This window comes from Crassostrea angulata, chromosome 10, assembly GCF_025612915.1.
Source record: "Crassostrea angulata isolate pt1a10 chromosome 10, ASM2561291v2, whole genome shotgun sequence".
NCBI lineage: Eukaryota > Metazoa > Mollusca > Bivalvia > Ostreida > Ostreidae > Magallana > Magallana angulata.
Window position 1 is genome coordinate 28,639,389 of NC_069120.1, and position 6,119 is coordinate 28,645,507.

Below are 6,119 nucleotides of genomic sequence, written 5' to 3' on the forward strand. Positions count from 1 at the left end.
AACACAATTATCTTTGCAATATTTATTGAATGTAAAAAAATTCTTAAAAAGTATATGGACATACAGTTTATTCTTCTTTCAACAATTCAAGGTTGTTTCTTGAGGCCAAGGTCACAGAACCAAATAAGCGCGGAAACATCGGTCTGTTTCGACAACGTTCTAGTTTTAATGGATCAGTCCTGAACGGCATTTCATTGAAATCAAAATATCAAATGTTACTTTTAGCAATTTCCCTCTCACAGAAATAACCAACAAAGAAAATTGTTTTGAAAAGCAAGGATTGGATTTCAAAACACAAAACGCAATCGATAAAATGAGCAAAAAAATGACATCAAACTAGTCTCACGCAATGCAGCGGCTCTATAGAATTTGAAATTTGTTTTTTTTCTTTCAAAAATGTCAAACTTACAGTTTTACGCTTGCATAGGGACCAATTAAATCAACCATTTTACGTAACTGAAACTATTTTTTCAATCTTGCATCAACCTGGAAAATGTGTTGGTTTATACCCTTAAATTGGGTCATTTATTAGGTGATCTATTTTTGGACAGTTTGTTCATCCCAAGATCGAATTCAGTTTAAAACACATTCTTTGGAAAACATATAACTTTACAGCATTATAGAATCAGACAATATCATTCATCAAATGAAAAGATTTTGTAATATCAAGAGCTTTTAAAAATTGTTTTCAACACTCAAAGAATGACCTGAAATAAAATCAAATCAAATCGAAGTTCAATGTTTCTTGATCTAAAGATGAAATCTTCATAGTCATTTTTTTCTCACGAATCCAAGATAAAAGATAGAAGGTATGAATGTTTTGGGTCGGTTTTCATACTTGGTGAACTCAAAGGGCTTTGTCTGATATAGTTCAAGGCAAAAAGACCATAACGGTTAGCAGATATATATATATATTTTTAACTTTTCAATGTTATTATGGGTCTTTAGTCATAGATATACATTGTAGATTGACTCTCGTGTTGTGCCGAAGGTTAACCTTGGGAATTCCCTTTCCTGCTTCTGTTAAGATAACTTGGACCTTTAGTCATAGATAAACATTGTAGATTGACTCTCGAGTTGTGCCGAAAGTTAACTATGGAATTTCCTTTCCTGCTTCTGTTAAGATAACTTGGACCTTTAGTCATAGATAAACATTGTAGATTGACTCTCGAGTTGTGCCGAAAGTTAACTATGGAATTTCCTTTCCTGCTTCTGTTAAGATAACTTGGACTTACTTCTGGTAAACGCTCAAGAAAACGATACTAGTAATCTGTACCTGTATACGTGTTCAGTATTGCACGTTTATCTAATATCGCACGGAGAACGTGATTGGGATAATCTGCCCTAAATGGCAAACGCTTTTCCATTCGATATTGTATTTAAACTATCAGTTGCCATTTGTTCGGGTTCTCCGACGACAACAACCATCCGGCAATACGTACAGCAAACAACCTTAACAGTGAGCTATAACATCCAATCATACGTTCTCCGCGGTTCCTTTCCATATCTAGAGCTAATCAAAGAGAAGTTCTTGAAGATGGGCATCTCATATCTCTCTTACTTTCATCAAACAAACTGTTTGATTCTTTTCGTATCAAATATAAGGTACATTCTCTATAAGATAAGCGAGATAACTCTCATTGTGATAAATCATCATTAATTCTTCATAAAAGCGAATACAATGGATTACAATTAAGCCAATAGACATTGTAAAACCTCAGTGCATTGGTTATCTCTCTACAAGTGGATAACCTTGTAATTGAGTCACCTTTAAATTTTTCTCTGACTTGCTTCTAATTCCAGGAGGGTATGGTGTGATTGTTGAAGGGTGTGTTGAATCTAACCTTTCGCATTCTGAGATTAAGAAGAAAGAATGAGATAACACCTTAAAGGATATAGTGGCCGCTTATGTAACATTTCATTATTGACACCCGTCCCAAATCGTTTCAACCACTGTAAGGTTATGAAATGATACTATCTTCTATATATCGGCCTTAACTGTGTAAGTTAATTGAAATCAATTTCGCATATTTAGTTGATAAAAGTAAAAACAAGAGGCCAATAGGCCTTAACCCTCACCTGAGTACGATAGCCCATACACAAACTTGTCGAGGAGTCTCATATATGCATTTAATTAAGTTTCATTTTGGAGTTTAAAAAATTATATGATTGTAATGAAGACAACCTGTCTGCCTGAAATCAAAAAGGACTACGAAACCTATAATTTTAGCGAAAATTTTATAAAGATCATAATAGAGTGCATGACCTGATATTGGAAAGGTTGAAAATAATTTCCCCATATTTGTTAACTTTCAAGATAGGTTTTAATATATATATATATATATATATATATATATATATATACTGTCGCATTCAGTTTTATTTATTTAAGTATTTTTTGCTGTACCAAGGCTTTATATATATATATATATATATATATATATATATATGCTAGTAGACATGTTTTATTAGAACAACCTCCCATTCCCCATCCCCAGGGGCAGACGGAAACTCTCCCTGTGGGCATTTAAAAAAACCATGAAATAGAACAGCTATATATAACATTAAAGCTTAAAAATTCTATTGTACTACTGTTCCAAATTGAGATCACATCAGGTCCAGCATCTGATTTTTCATCCTACAGACTTTCACAATGCATCATCTGGTATTAATACAAAAATCATTTTTACATGCACTGTTTATTAGTGATTATGATTAGCCAATTATTATTTTACTGTTAACGAGTCTATTTATTTATTTCAAGACTTCAAAAACTGTTCTTGTTTCAATAAATAAAAAACTAGCATAGTTTTCATGATCATACATCTTCTTAATTACATTATATTTAATGATTAATGACTCCGTTATGAAGAAGTAAAGGAAGATTACTTCATTATGAAGAAGCAAAGGAAGATAACTCAATTGAATTTCACAATATCTTAACTTTGATACACAGCTTCATTCTATCTCTTTTTCTAAATACACATGTATGTGAATCATCTCATTTCTTTCATTGAAATTCCTTAGCAAAATGAAATAACAAGACAATTATCCCCCCTCCCCCCCCTCTCCCAGCCATAACACTTGCTTTACATGTTGGTGACATAAAATATTATAAAAGATGACAGCTTAATTTTTTTTTTCTAAATATTCAGTAAGTTTTTATTCTGTGTCAGTAGACCTTTTTTTAAACATTCTCTATAAATTAACACTAAATGACTATGCTTTTAGCCACACCCTACATTAAGAATCCCAACCCTATACACTATATGAGTGTTTAGGCCCCGCCCTAAATTCAGAACCCCTACCTCGGGCATGTCGGGGGACATGAAATTTAAAATGTTGGTAGAGGCCTTCCTGGTCTACAAAATTATATGAATTTAGTTTTCCCTACAGGTGTGTGGGAGTAGAAAAGATGATTTTTAAATGTTATATGCATTAACACTTTACATCCATTTTTGCCCCGCCCTAGAGTCAACACCCATTGTCTAGGGGACATAAAATTTACAATTTAATAGAGGACTTCCTGGTTAACATAATTATGAAGTCAGTCTTTCTTACAGATGTGTGAGAGTAGAGAAAAATATTTGAAGAAATTATATGCATTTAACACTATATGAACATATTACCCCCCCCCCCCCCCAACAGCCTGAACCCCTGATCAGGGGCCATGAATTTCAGAATTTAGGTAGAGGAGTTTGTGAATATCATAACCATGTATTCAACTTTTTCCCACATGAGTGGGAGTAAAGAAGAAGATATTCTAAGATTTAATAAATTTTCACCATATGGCTACACTGACCCCGCCCTAGGGCCTTAACCCCTGTCCCAGTGATAATGAATTTCATAATTTAGGTAGAAGACCCCATGGACATCAAAACCATGCATTTAGTTTTTAACAAATATATGTGGGAGTAGAGAAGAAGATTTTCTAAGATCTAATACATTTTTACTATATGGTCGTATTGGCCCCACCCTAGATCATGAACCCCTGAGCAGGGGTCATGAATTTCATAATTTTGGTAGAGTACTTCGTGGACATCATAACCATGCATTCATATTTGTCCTCACATGTGTGGGAGTAGAGAGGAAGATTTTTTTAAAAATTGGGTTTTTTTTTTTGCATATTTGACCCCGTAAGTGGCGCCCTGGGGATGTTAGAGCCGTGAATATTAAAATTTAGATTTTTCTTTCCATAGAAATGCTTCACACCAAAAATGGTAACAATTGGCCTTGTATTTTTCAAGAAGAAGTTAAAAATGTAAAAAAAAAAATTAACGCACAACGCACGACGACGGACGAAGACCAATTGCAATAGGTCATCTGAGTGACTCAGGTGACCTAAAAAAAAAGAGTCCCCTAGATATAAAACTTTTAAGGGCCTACATACAGTAAAACGACGGGGAAAACTAGACTTAAAGCAGACTATTGCATGGAAAATAAGAAATCCAGGATAATCCGACAGGACCAGGCATACAAGTTTATAATGATGTAGTTAGTGTAAAAAGTATGTTTCCTAGGTGCTGTTTATTGAGTCCGGGTAATAAACTTACAAGTAACGTTTTGGTAGCTAGCGCTTAATGCTAGATCAGGTTGTTGGTTCACTGACTAAATTGGGACAAAAGAAATAAACAGTTCTTTCACGGATCTGTTTTATTGACAGTAATGCCGGTTTCAAGAATCTGAGATGACGACTGTTTGCCGTCCGTTATGTTCTATCAAGTTCCTTCAGAAGTCAAATAACTATCATTATAACTTCCGGTTCCTATTTCGGGTCTGCTTTATTTCGCGTCTCATCGCTGAAATACCGATCGTAAGGCTTATTTTAAAAAAGCCAATGCTATAATTATTAAACAATCTTGGTAGAGATGTGTGCAATGGCTTTACTAGAAAATTGTTACATGTACATATATTTAATAAAGTCTTAAATATTTGACAGTTTTTCGTCTACGAAAAGCTTACGTCTTAAATCGTCTTACGTTGCCAGACAATTAATAATGAATTATATACATGTAGTTCCATAAGTAAATATAGTTGGCAATAACTTTCATAGTGCACATTTGATATGCGTGTTTCTTTTCAGACAGAATGTACAACATAGTAAATAACAGCTTATTTTCCCACAAAGATAAACGTCCAATAAAATTGACGAGCATTTATACGAAGGCTCAAGCCTAAATATCTTTAATCTGGTTGTAAACAATGTATTTTTTCGGAACAAAGTCGCATTTTTTGGAAAGAGTCAATGAAATTACGAAATGCGATTGACGACAATCGCAATTCTTGTAAACACAGCTTACACGACCAAGTCTGTGGCAGCCATTGGTTCCAGCGCGTCCGGAAAGCGTCCTATCAAAGAATCTTGCATCAATGAAAGTGAACAACGTCATTTATAATTAAATACTCGCTATGTGACTTAGTGAAGATTCCGAGACAAGTGCCAATATGTACTAAAGTCATGTGCCAAACGAAAAGCTTTTATGTCTGTTCTCCTAACCAAAAACTCAAAATATTTCACTTATTCGTGATAATGTAACGTCCTTTTGACCTTTATGGTGAGGTTGGTTAATTGAGCCTCAGTCTCGGTAAAAAAAAAATAAACAACAAAAAGTTGACGTTTAGTCCAAAGTTCTTCAATCATTCTTTGTAACAGAATTGGGAAAACAAATATCAAAAACAAAAACACATAAATAATGTTAAGGGATTGCTATAGGTACAATTTTTGAAGAGAACTAGAACATGAGATCAAAATCATTATAATACATCTGATAAACAAAGTTTGTTATGAATAAGCCCTTTTATCAACTGCAAAAATATTGATTAACAGGTATTAACCGCAAATTATTCCATCCGCAAATTTTGTTTGGTGCCAGTCTGGTTAGATGGTGCAATTTTTAAAATTCCAGATTAAAACAAACCTTTACAAAAAAATTTAAAAATATTTCGTTTATCTGTGCATTTCCGCAAAAGATTACATTTATCGCCGTCGCGCGCTTGACTTTCTAATTAACTCTTTGATAAATTTCTTTATCTTTAAATTGGTTATCTCGGCATCTTGATAACCTAGCTAGCTCATTTTGATATGCCGCATCTTATGAACTACAAACATAAAAAGATCG